Consider the following 14101-nt stretch of genomic DNA (forward strand, 5'->3'; position numbering starts at 1 on the left):
CACCTTTCACCAGGGGCTAAAAAAGACCTCTGTATCCAGATCTCCAGTGTGCCTGATACGAGGAACACCAGGTGTTTTTGGACTGATAGAGGTCTGATGATTGGCCGGGCAGAAAATGTATTAACTCAGCCGACCAATAAGGTCACAGGGGAACTGTGGGGAACATTAACATGAATGTGCCAAATAAACGTGTAAAAACAGACATGCTTTGGCTACGTAGATCACAGTAGAATAGAAGCACAATGTTGCATACTGCAGTCTATTTTAATTTAAATATGGAAACATAACACAGCCTGTCATCAATGCAAATCAATAATGATAAAAAGAGTTATTTTGCATTTTTAATCCAGAAAATCGTTTTAACTCTTGGCAGTCTGATTAAATAATGATTCATAATGACATTAAAAATCATGGTTGATATTAGTTTATGGTTATTTATATATATACTACGGTGGCCGAGAAGTGCAAAGCAAATCACAATTCTGAAAACAAAATAACAAATTACAAACGCAAATGCAAGTTTAAAAAACAAAATAACAATTCAGAAAGCACAACAACAAACCCGAAAAAAAATTAATAAGTCAGAAAACACAACGACAAATCAGACAAACCGGAAAAGGTAGGTATAGTTTGAGACAGCGCCATTGGTTTGGGATTACTCTCCGCTGACTGGACGAGACATCTGTCAATCAAAAAATACTGAGTGTCTATTTACATTTAGTTTAAAGTGGCTGTAAAACATCAGCTCAAGTGGTGCAGATGGATAAGTGTGTGTCGTTGGCTTTTTGACGCGATCGACCCGGGTTCGATCCCACTTGATAGTAGAAATCCTGCTATTTTAACAATGTAAATAGGTATTTGCACTTAGTGTAAATAGCATATTGCTACAAAAAAACTGCTATTTTCACTTAGTGTAAATAGAATCCATTGCTAATACGAGATTTGAAAATGGAAAAAAAAAAAGTTCGGCAAAAGGTGGGATAGAACCCGGGTCGATTGCGTCAAAAAGCCAAGAGCAAGCACTTATCCATCCACGCCACTTGAGCTGATGTTTCATGGTCACTTTTAACTAAATCTAAATAGACACCCCGTATTTTTTATTCCATAGTAAGGGCAATTCATACAATACATTTAAACTGAGCTACTTTAATACCATCTCCGAACTTTCTACCACGACTCTGCTGTTCTTTGGCTGGTTCGTTCCTGTATACGTTGATTGACAGATGTCTCGTCCAGTCAGCGGTGAGTAATCCCAAACCAATGGCGCTGTCTCAAACTATACCTACCGGTTTGTCTGATTTGTCTTTGTGTTTTCTGACATTTTATTTTGTTTTCAGAATTGTGATTTGCTTTGCACTTTACGGCCACCGTAATATACCCTAAAAGAAGACTATAAAAAGACCTAAGAAGCATAAGGACTTCACTGACACAACATGGACACAAATAAATCACTGAATCATTTGTTGAAAAGGTTCATTTGTATAACCTGTGCAAACTGATTCACTAAAAGGAATCAGACCCTTCAACGCTACATTCAAATTATGTTTTTAATTGTTCTCTTTGTTTGACTAGCAGAATTTCAAAAGTCACCTTCTCCTTGTAATACCTGTGTCATAACTTTGTCATACAAATGTATGTCCTCATTTGTCACAAAAACGCACACACACACACACACACACACACAATGGCAGTCTACATGTCCATCTGTGTTTTCCTCATCTTCTCCTCTCAGCTGTTTGCCTCTCACCCTCTTTGTCCATCTGTTTCACACTCTCCCTCTCTCTCCGTCTTTCTGTTTTTCCATCTGTTTAACCCTCATCTAACACCTCTCTGTCATGTTTATCCATCCATCTTTCAGTCTTATGGAGGCCCGCACGTTTTCGACAGCTAATATTCTGCCTTTGTCTGCATCTGTAAGTGTGTGTGAGGGAGGAGAGGAGAGTTTTACGGGAATTAAGTTATTATTTCTAAGCTGGGTCAGGGTGAGAGAGAGAAGTGAGCTGAAGGGATTATTCATCCTTCAGTCGGGTCTCTTTCTCCGTCTTATCTTTGTCTTGTTCTCACAGCTTTTTGGAGTAGTACTTTAGTACAGAAGGAGTGTGTGTGTGGTCAGAAGTAGGCTTTACAGTGGTTTCCCATCCTGTGATCACACTAACGCTCGGCATGCTGGGAAACTGAAGTGGGTTGAGGGAGCTTGTGATTAAAGGAGCTCTTAGGTTCTTTTTTCCTGCGTCTAAAATCTCTTCCCCCTGCTTTTAGTCTTAAAACAGTGACAAATTTCTGTCTTTTTCCAGTCTTTTACTCTCTCCCAATCCATTTCTCGGTACTTTTTAGATTTTCACACTGCTTTTTAGACTACAAGATGTCAAACACTCCCACATCCTCAGCACAAATATACAGCAAGTACAGACATGCAGTCGCCCCTGTGGTGCACATATACTAGATTGATAGAGACTGGTCTTGACTGTCTGGTACATACTCCAGCTTATTCTGGTCAAAAATTGCTCAGTGACCACTTACAGATCACTCTGTTTAATGGTAGGGCTATCTGAGCATGCTAACATGGAACAAAATGTGGTAAATGATAGCACGGCAGTTTTTTATTTTACTGTTATTTATTACAATTTATTTGAAAAGGGACCATGTACAATTTTAACATAAATGTTTCCATTCCATGCATTGTACCGAATTTAGCCAATGGCTAGTTTTCATCAGTCTCAAACTAAACGCTAAATATATTTCCATGATTTGATACTAAACCTGTAAAGTTAATCCAGTAATCCAGGAAATCCCGTGATTGTTTTGTGCAACAATTTTGTATATTTAAATGCCAGTACTTGTGATATTATCATTCATATTGTTGTTTTTTTGTAGATAGATAGATAGATAGATAGATAGATAGATAGATAGATAGATAGATAGATAGATAGACAGATAGATGTTATGTTAAAAACTATGTACAATTTTATGTTTTTATGTTAAAAAACTTCAAGCAAATATGTTAAAATATTTAAAGATTAAATAAAATAAAGATAAGACAAAATAGTATTAAATGTATATGTAATTTTTGCCCTAATAATAATAATAATAATACATTTTTGTAAAAACTGTTAGCTTAGTCAAAATACCACAAGATTTTGATCTTGTAGACCAACTTGGACCAGGAAATCCAGTGTTTAATTTGTGCAAAACTTTTGCATATGTTTAAATGTCAGAACTTCAATTTATATTGATTTAATGTAAATAAGCAAGTCAAAATGTTAAATGTTATTAAAAAAATAATACTAATGAAAACAACACAAATACATATCTTATATCTTATTGCGCTTTTCTAACTTTTTCTGTTCTATTTTCTATTCTATTCTATTCTATTGTATTCATCTTATTATTCATTATTCATTAAGCTTGAATTACCCAGTTTTTCTTGCAGAAACACACACATATAAATATATACTGTAGAAATGCATGTATTGCTGGATCCGTCTGGATTAACCGATCTGTGCATTGATCATCCCTCATTATCATGTACATTTTCCCTCATCACCACACAAACACTAGCTCTGTACCGCTGTGTATCTGACAGCATGGATATTTAAATCTACAAATTAGCCCTGAAAATACCTTAATGCACACACACACACACAGATACATTTGCATACGTCAGGCCGGAGCTGTAAATTCAGTGATGGCAGCGCTCAGCCGTAGCAGAACACGAGTGCACAAGCTGTCAGACTGTTTTAAATAAGTGAGGTAAGAACATGGATTCATAATCCCATATTAACACTCGTCCTTCTATGGAACACACGCTCGCTGGAGGAACAGCCCTGCACTAATTCCCATGGACAGATGCTATGTTTGCAACTTCATGCTATTTAAAAAATATATATACAGTATGTACACTTTAAGACAAGTCAGTTCAGAATGGGGAAAGACTAAAATCAAAAACTATTGGCCAAGTTTGGTGTCATAAATTGAAATATAACAATAAAGCTGCTTGTTTAACTATAGGTGGGGCCTCTTTTGCAAAATTATAACTTTTGTACACATATTTAGCACAAGAATGATTCACCTCTTGACAGTCTGACCAAAAACTGATGAAAGATGCATCTTATGCTTATCAATTCTGCATTTATTTGATTCAAAATACAGTAAAAACATTAATATTGTGAAATATTATTACAATTTTAAACAAACTGTTTTCTATTTGAATATATTTTAAGATGTAATTTATTCCTGTGATGCAAAGCTGTATTTTTAGCATCATTACTCCATACTTCAGTGTCACATGATCCTTCAGAAATCATTCTAATATGCTGATTTAATGCTGAATAATAATCATTTAATGCTAATGTTGAAAAGAGTTGTGCTGATTGGAAACCATGAAACATTTATGTCCAGGATACAGGATATAAAGTTCAAAAGATTTTTTTAAAAATAAAAATCTTTTGTAACATTTTAAATGCCTTTACTGTCAATATAATGTGTCCTTGCAGAATAAACGTATTAATTTATTTAAAAAATAAAAATCCTACTGACCCCACACTTTTATATGCCTACCAAATCATATAGTTTACTTTTTCAAACCACAGTATTTTTCTGGCACAAAAGCAATCAGGATTTTTGAATGAATGCATGCATGAACAGCTACTAATTAGTGCGACAGCATCATACTTTATACTAAAAACAACCAATAAGCTAAAAAACACTCTTATACATAACAGTGGGTACGGAAAGTATTCAGACCCCCTTAAATTTTTCACTCTTTGTTATATTGCAGCCATTTGCTAAAATCATTTAAGTTAATTTTTTTTCCTCATTAATGTACACACAGCACCCCATATTGACAGAAAAACACAGAACGTATATACAGATATATGTTGATAGTATTTTTAAAAAAAATAGACTTTTGAATTTGAATGTACGAATATAATTATAATTAAATGAAATTCAAAGAAATTCATGTAACTAGTTTTAATTTTAAAAAAGTTTTAGAAGAAAAAAGTTAAAAAGCCTTGAATTTTGGATGGAGGATGGATGGATGGAAGGATGGATAGATGGATAGATAGATAGACAGAACGATGGATGAATGATGGAACAACAGATATATAGACAGAACGATGGATGGATGATGGAACAACAGATAGATAGACAGAACGATGGATGAATGATGGAACAACAGATATATAGATGGTGAGCTACATGAAGCCGCGGGCTGAACAGTCTGCGTTCATGCGTGTGTGAGCTCCAGAACACAGTATGACCATGATGTCAAACCACATTCACTGCCTATTACTCTAACCAGTAAAGCACTGTATGTACTTATTTAAAGCATACATGAAATCAAAATGGACCCTATTTACTGGTTTGGTCTTATTGTGTGCAACTCGTCAAAAAGCTCCATCTTACATTTTTCCCTGTTGAACATGTTGAAATAATAGGTCACATTACAGAAGTGAAACGGGTTGCAAATTGAGTGTATGATTTCTGACATGCATTTTCAAATGAAACGCAAAAATAATGACTGGAAATAATAGATTACACATTTCACGTTTAATGCAGCACTTGCTCATGCTTACTTTTTTTACTATTTAAAGTTCAAAGCTTCAACTCGAATAACAGAAACAACAGTGGAAAAAAGATGCCAGTGATGGTGGTAAAATACAATTTTTATATTAATAATATAATTATTGTAGGGATTTGATTAACAGGACACTGATATACGCCACTGAATCACCATCATGAGGCTTCGAATTAATTCAATCAAGAGACAACAAAGCTTCTTTGTATCAATGACTGTAAAGATTTTTCACAACATATAGAAACCCCGATGTCTTGTGACCACCAATGGATGGAACCATTATGTCCAAACCGGAAAAGGATGAGTAAATTAACTAGTGCCCTCAGGCCCGATCTAGACGTGGCTAACACATGACTCCCATCACATCTGCTTCCTGAAACCCCAACGGACCCGCGTCCTTATGTTACAACAAAAGAAACAGAACCTTGCATGACGATTTTAAAAGATAAATCGTTTAAAAGTAGTGAAAATGTATCCACTGCATGTGTTATGCCGTAAATATATATATGTGTGTTGTGTTATTGAAACCATGATATTTTAATATACCTTATAACTCGTTTTAGCAGACAATGCATTTAATATGCGTGTAAGAGATGTGAAGTTTAATATCGGGTGAAAGCTTGTCTTATTCGCCGAACATTGGTGTTAGTGAAACTTTTATATTATGTATCATTCTCTGGTGATAATACTTTTATCAGAAGGTATTTAAAACTTCCAGAAATATCCGACGTCACCGCAACAGCCAATCAGCGAAGGAATTTCCCTCCAGCAGCCATCCAGTAGCCACGAGAAACGCCTCAGCTTTCAGCTGTCAACCCAGCAGAATGCAAGAAAACTAACAAAATCTTATCTCTGCTGAACTGGTGAACGAGCTAATTTAAGCAGTAAACATAAGCTAAAATCCACTGCTTTGTGAATTATCTCAGGCGAATTTAATTCCACTTCGTGGAAACAAGTGTTAGAACCTTGAAAACTACATGCAACTCCGTTAACTCATTCCTTCAATTTTCTGAGCTGTACATGTGTGTGTGTGTGTGTGTGTGTGTGTGTGTGTGTGTGTGTGTGTGTGTGTGTGTATGTTTGTGTGTTTTCGCTTAGTTTTGATGTAAACTAAAATAGCCAAATAAATTCATATTTAATTTATAGAAAATCATTGTTTGGTGTCATATAATTTCAAGTTTAAACCCTTTCGCCAAAAAGATCCTTGCTGCCTAGCTCGTAGCTTACTTATAATAACCTCTCTAAGAGCTTACAAATTATCAAAGGACGTATTTATCCGTGGCCAGGAGAATACATAGTCAAATTGTTAAAATATACTGAGGTCACGGCTCGCTGGACGACCCTTGATTTAAAGTGTACCATAACAAATTTTAAATCGGTTTAATCAGGTGGACTTCGAATTTTCAGATCCGAGTCCAATCAAAACCTGAATGAATTAATAATAATTAATTCCCTTATACAATTGAGTAAAATTCATTACATTATTTATTAAAAAATAAAAAAATGCAATAAATAAATGAATATTTTAATTATTGAATGATTAGATAATAATCACTGAGTAACTAAAATATTTATTTTCTTCTATATGGCCAAAGCAAAGGTGCCAGTGATATAAATGAACAAACAAACAAACAAATAAAAAAATTACTGAATTACTGAATCATTAAAATAATTAATTTAATCATTTACATTTCTGTTTTTATTTATTTTTATTTATTTCACATCATTAAAAATAACAAACAACAACAGAAAAGGTGGTAAAAATGAAATGATAATATTATAATTTTTATATATATATATATATATATATATATATATATATATATATATATATATATATATATATATATATATATATATATATATATATATATATATATATATATATATATATATATATATATATATATATATATATATATATATATATATATATATATATATATATATATATATATATATATATATATATATATATATATATATATATATATATATATATATATATATATATATATATATATATATATATATATATATATATATATATATATATATATATATATATATATATATATATATATATATATATATATATATATATATATATATATATATATATATATATATATATATATATATATATATATATATATATATATATATATATATATATATATATATATATATATATATATATATATATATATATATATATATATATATATATATATATATATATATATATATATATATATATATATATATATATATATATATATATATATATATATATATATATATATATATATATATATATATATATATATATATATATATATATATATATATATATATATATATATATATATATATATATATATATATATATATATATATATATATATATATATATATATATATATATATATATATATATATATATATATATATATATATATATATATATATATATATATATATATATATATATATATATATATATATATATATATATATATATATATATATATATATATATATATATATATATATATATATATATATATATATATATATATATATATATATATATATATATATATATATATATATATATATATATATATATATATATATATATATATATATATATATATATATATATATATATATATATATATATATATATATATATATATATATATATATATATATATATATATATATATATATATATATATATATATATATATATATATATATATATATATATATATATATATATATATATATATATATATATATATATATATATATATATATATATATATATATATATATATATATATATATATATATATATATATATATATATATATATATATATATATATATATATATATATATATATATATATATATATATATATATATATATATATATATATATATATATATATATATATATATATATATATATATATATATATATATATATATATATATATATATATATATATATATATATATATATATATATATATATATATATATATATATATATATATATATATATATATATATATATATATATATATATATATATATATATATATATATATATATATATATATATATATATATATATATATATATATATATATATATATATATATATATATATATATATATATATATATATATATATATATATATATATATATATATATATATATATATATATATATATATATATATATATATATATATATATATATATATATATATATATATATATATATATATATATATATATATATATATATATATATATATATATATATATATATATATATATATATATATATATATATATATATATATATATATATATATATATATATATATATATATATATATATATATATATATATATATATATATATATATATATATATATATATATATATATATATATATATATATATATATATATATATATATATATATATATATATATATATATATATATATATATATATATATATATATATATATATATATATATATATATATATATATATATATATATATATATATATATATATATATATATATATATATATGCTTTTGATTAACATGGCACCTCTGCTTTGGCTAAAAATAAAATAAAATAAAATAAAATAAAATAAAATAAAATTGTATTATTGCCAAAGCATCTCTACATTTAAACACTACAGATAAACACAATGCACAAATACACAAACATAAATTTACACAACATACACAGAAACACAATCACTAACAGACATACAGCACACACACTGTTCAAGGACTATATCGTGCTGCTTACAGACAGTGTGTCAAATCTGACCACATGCTAAGAGGGGCTTCAGCTCTGCCCATGGTCCAGTGATGGGCAGGTTTACCGCCTACACTTAAATTAAGACCCTCAGCTTAACACACACACACACACACAGCAAAGAGCTGCCAAAAGCTTCCAAAAGTGCCAGGCCTGAGTAAACATGCAGCGATAAACCCACCACTACAGCTCAGGACCGCCAGAACCATCTCTAGCTTTCCCTGCTCAGTAATAATGCATGCTAAACAGTGACAACTGGATGTCCATAAACCTGTCAACTAACAGCTGGCTGACAGAAAGCACACTGCCTCCTTCAGCGCTAGCATTCAGAGTTTTAATATCAGATGTGTTCAGAATTGCATAATGATATAGTATTGCATAATAATATAGTACAATTTTCTCAGTGCATAGAATGCATATTTGCCAAAATGTTCAGTATGCAGGCACTAAATCCCGTAATGCAGTGTTCAACTTGATCACTCACGTGAAACACACTGCAACTAGTCAAACTATAGCAACCGACCAGCAATGACCAATGAAATTGCGAGAAAACTAAAAAAAATGCAAGAGAAGGCCAAGACTGTGGGGAGTGTGAGCAAAAAGAAACATCACAAACTGCTGCCCACGGCTGCTCAACCACTGTCTCATCCAGATTCTCCAGCCCTCTTTCCCATTCTGTGCGAAACCATCACACGCTCTTATTCTGTGTTGTTCGTTGACATGTTGTCAGCGGCTAAAGTGCTATGATTTTACCACGGGTACAGGGTGTTATTAGGCATGACTTGAAGCAGCGGCAACATCAATTTGATGAAAGACACCAAAGTAGACTAGAAGTGAAATTTAATGGGATAAAAACAACTTTTCCACCAAATCATACACTGCATTATTCTAATCTTAGACGATTGTCAAGTAACATAGTAACTATGTGTGCAGTTGCAGTGCAAATGAAATGAAAGCTACATGCTGTATTGTGTGGTTAGTACTTATCAAACACCACTGTCAAGAAAAACACAAAATCACTCACTGCTCCTGGCTGGAAACTTTAGTAGCTTTAATAAACAATCAAAATGAATAGAGGTTTGCCTAATGTAAAAATATAAACTCTGATTGTGGTATTTAAAATAAGACACATGGGGATTCAAGTGTTTGAATTAATGAATAAAAAGAAACAAGTAAGAGAAGCATAAAGGGTTGCTAAAACTAAAACTATTAAAAATTGTTTTCATTAACTGAAATAAAGCTGAAATGTAACAAAATAACAAAATATGAGATGAATTCAAAAAACGCAAACTTTAAAATCTTAAATTAGACTGCTGAAATGAAATAGGTTGAAGTACTAAATTTACTAAATTAAATTGCATTGAAATAAAAAATCAAAGCTAGACACAAATATTAAAAAACTAATAAAAAGATAAAATCACATGACAAACATACAAACATAAACTAAAATTACAATTATAAAAAATATATATATATATTTAAAATATTAATAAATACTAAAATAGTAAATGTTTCACACCGGACAAAAAGCCTTGTGTGGTAGGAGGGAAAAGCATGAGTATTGCACAAAAACACCTCATTCAAACAAGGTTAAGTTCAGCTCCAAATGAGATTGTTTTACTTGTAAGCCCCACTTACAAGCACTTCTTCAAATATAAAAAATTACCACAATAACTTTTAAAGATAAAAAGATGCAACTTTGCAAAATGAACGAATAGATAGGGCAACATTTTTCATGCAAATTCTCTATTAGTAGCCTATAGGCTTTATCAAATCACACAAAAACCGTTACTGAAAAAAAAACATCTATATACAACATATCATCAAGCCTACATTGAAAGTTTTGTTTTAGACCGAAAAGAATGTAAAATGATGAGCATATAGTGGAATGAAAGAAGGAAACATGCAGCTTTTCACTTCACAAGGCGCTATTTTATTAACTGTAGTGGTGTGGATTACTTGTGGATTGTTGTGATGTTTTTATCAGCTGTTTGGACTCTCATTCTGACGGCACCCATTCACTGCAGAGGATCCATTGGTGAGAAAGTGATGTAATGCTAAATTTCTCCAAATCTGTTCAGATGAAGAAACAAACTCCTCTACATCTTGAATGGCCTGAGGGTGACTAAATGTTCAGCAAATGTTAATTTTGGGTAAATTATTCTTTAAGAATTAAGTCGGTTTGTACGGCAGAATTGTTTAGATTAACTAGTACAGCAGAAGTACTTGAGTTGAGTCACCATCTTTAACCTCAATCAGTATTTCCGCATCCGATTTTCTTTGTTTCTTTCACCTCCTCTCAAATCTGTTATATAAATCTCCTAATCATCCTCGCTCAGATTTGTGCTTTAATTGCTCTACTGCAGTCGTCTGTGTACACTACAATGTTTCACTGTGGGAATGAAATGAATCCAATACGCAAAAAAACAAAACAAATTTAGAGACAAAAAAAAAGAGATGGTAAAAAAAGAATGAAATTTGGGAAATGATCTCTGATGAGTTTCCCAGCAGGAAAAGCCCCTCCCCGCTTCTCATTCTCTTTCATCCACACTGTTGTACACTCTTCTCCTTGATTTATCCATTTCTCCCTCTTTTTGATTCTCCAGTGTCCACATTTGTTCTTTCAGAAACACCACATGTATTTTTCTCCTACGGCCAATTCCTCCACTAATGAGTTAAAATGAGGCAAAACACACACATCACACAAAACACCTAATAATTTCCTGTCCTGTGTAGACATTATTTTTTATTTAAACAAGACGTTTTTAGCCAAAATAGCAAAAAAGCTTTAGTTTACATGACAAAATCATTATTCACTACTATTGCTAGTCGACTAAAGTGGTAAAGACTATTTCTAGAAGGCATTTTATTGGACAAAAATATATTTTGGAGTTCAAGCGGTACTGTTGTATTTGTAATTTCTGGGATATCTTTAGATTTGGGATAATAATTATTCATAAAATGTGAAGTAGAATCCGTGTTCACACTTGAGTCAGACAACAAAACTGGAGTCGCTATGAAAACATGATTCACTCCTATTGCTAGTCGACTGCAAGAGGTAGAAAGCATTTCTATGAGGATTTTATTGGACAAAAATGTATTTTGGAATTCTGGCTGAGAGGCGGTTCTGTTGTCTTTGTGGTTTCGGGGATGTTTTCGATTTGGGATAATTATTATTCATAAAAAGTGAAGCAGAATCCGTGTTCACACTTGAGTCAGACAACAAAACTGGAGTCACTATGAAAACATGATTTACTCCTATTGCTAGTCGATTGGAAGTGGGAGAAAGCATTTCTACGAAGATTTTATTGGACAAAAATTGTATTTTGGAATTATGGCTGAGAGGCTGTTCTGTTGTCTGTGAATTCTGGGATATTTTCGATTTGGGATAATAATTATTCATAAAACGTGAAGTAGAATCTGTGTTCACACTTGTGTCAGACAACAAAACTGGAGTCACTGTGATTCACTACTACTGCTAGTCGATTGCAATTGGTAGAGAGCATTTCTAGAAGCCATTTTACTGGACAAAAAATGCATACAAACTATAAATCTACTACATTAATTTTGTAAACGTTTAAAGGTATGCTTGCTTACAGATTAACCTCAAAGCTAACAGAAATAGACTAGACTCTCATTTTGATTTCATGAGGTCTCAACCTGCACTGCAACATCTAACTCAGCCAATTTGTCATGTTAAACAACCCACAGATTCAGTAGCTTTACAACAAATCCAATAGGAAAGTTCCCAGTTCATACATCAACGTCAGTGCTTGTGTCTGGCCTCGCGTTTCGCCTCGCAGCACTGCAACGGTCAAGTTTAGCTTTGTCTCCGAGACGGATGCCCTCCATTCAGCCATAACTGATTTACAATGCAGTTCGCGCACAGGTAAACGGCACATTGTGATGAACAACAACACTGACAACAGCATGTCCTGGCCCATCGAATAAACATTTACTCGGATACAGTGTCAGCACAGTGACAGGCAAAGAAGCGGATGCAACATTTATGAGGTGCGCTCTCTGGATCTCGTGTTGGATTAGTGCCAGACTCTTTAAAGCCTTGTGTTCTGTATAAGCAGCTGGCAAACTTACTCAGTGTGAATCGCAGCTAATGCGATCCATCCAGTGCAGCTCATTACCGCAGAGCGTGTGCGAGCATCTGGGTTTTTTAGTGCATGCCTTTGTCTGTGCATGTGTTTCTAAATGTGACCAGCGAGCATGTAATTGCATTTTGCAGTCTTTTCTCTGGCAACATCTAATAATTACTGTCCAAGTCCCATGTTTAATAAACTCAGAGGTAATGCAATAGGCTTGATTTATTTATAACAGAACTTTCCAAATGGACCTTGTAAGCAATCCGCTTAGCAACGAGGAGAGTGTGGGCTTGTTTGCAAGCTTAAAACTTTTTGAAAAATTCAATATAAACTTAAAGGAATAAACATTCTTTAACTAAAAGTTTGGAAAAGTAGGATTTTTTAAAAATGTTTTGGAGAGTCTCTTATGCTCACCAATTTGATAAAAAAATTGTTTTAATCTTATTAGAATTTAAAATAACTCTTTTCTATTTTAATATATTTTAAAATGCAATTATTCCTGTGATGCAAAACCGAATTTTGAGCATCATTACTCCAGTCTTCAGTGTCACATGATTCTTCA

At 30.5% G+C, this 14101-nt stretch overlaps 1 protein-coding gene across 1 annotated transcript in view; it reads right to left on the reverse strand.

The window, feature by feature from the left end:
• Positions 1-14101, reverse strand: part of LOC107558735 (cadherin-11-like) — a 77908-nt gene that overhangs the window by 41764 nt on the left and 22043 nt on the right. The gene's annotated exons all lie outside the window — the stretch shown is intronic.

The sequence above is a fragment of the Sinocyclocheilus grahami genome, unplaced genomic scaffold (genome assembly GCF_001515645.1).
Source record: "Sinocyclocheilus grahami isolate Dianchi unplaced genomic scaffold, SAMN03320097.WGS_v1.1 scaffold657.1, whole genome shotgun sequence".
Lineage (NCBI taxonomy): Eukaryota > Metazoa > Chordata > Actinopteri > Cypriniformes > Cyprinidae > Sinocyclocheilus > Sinocyclocheilus grahami.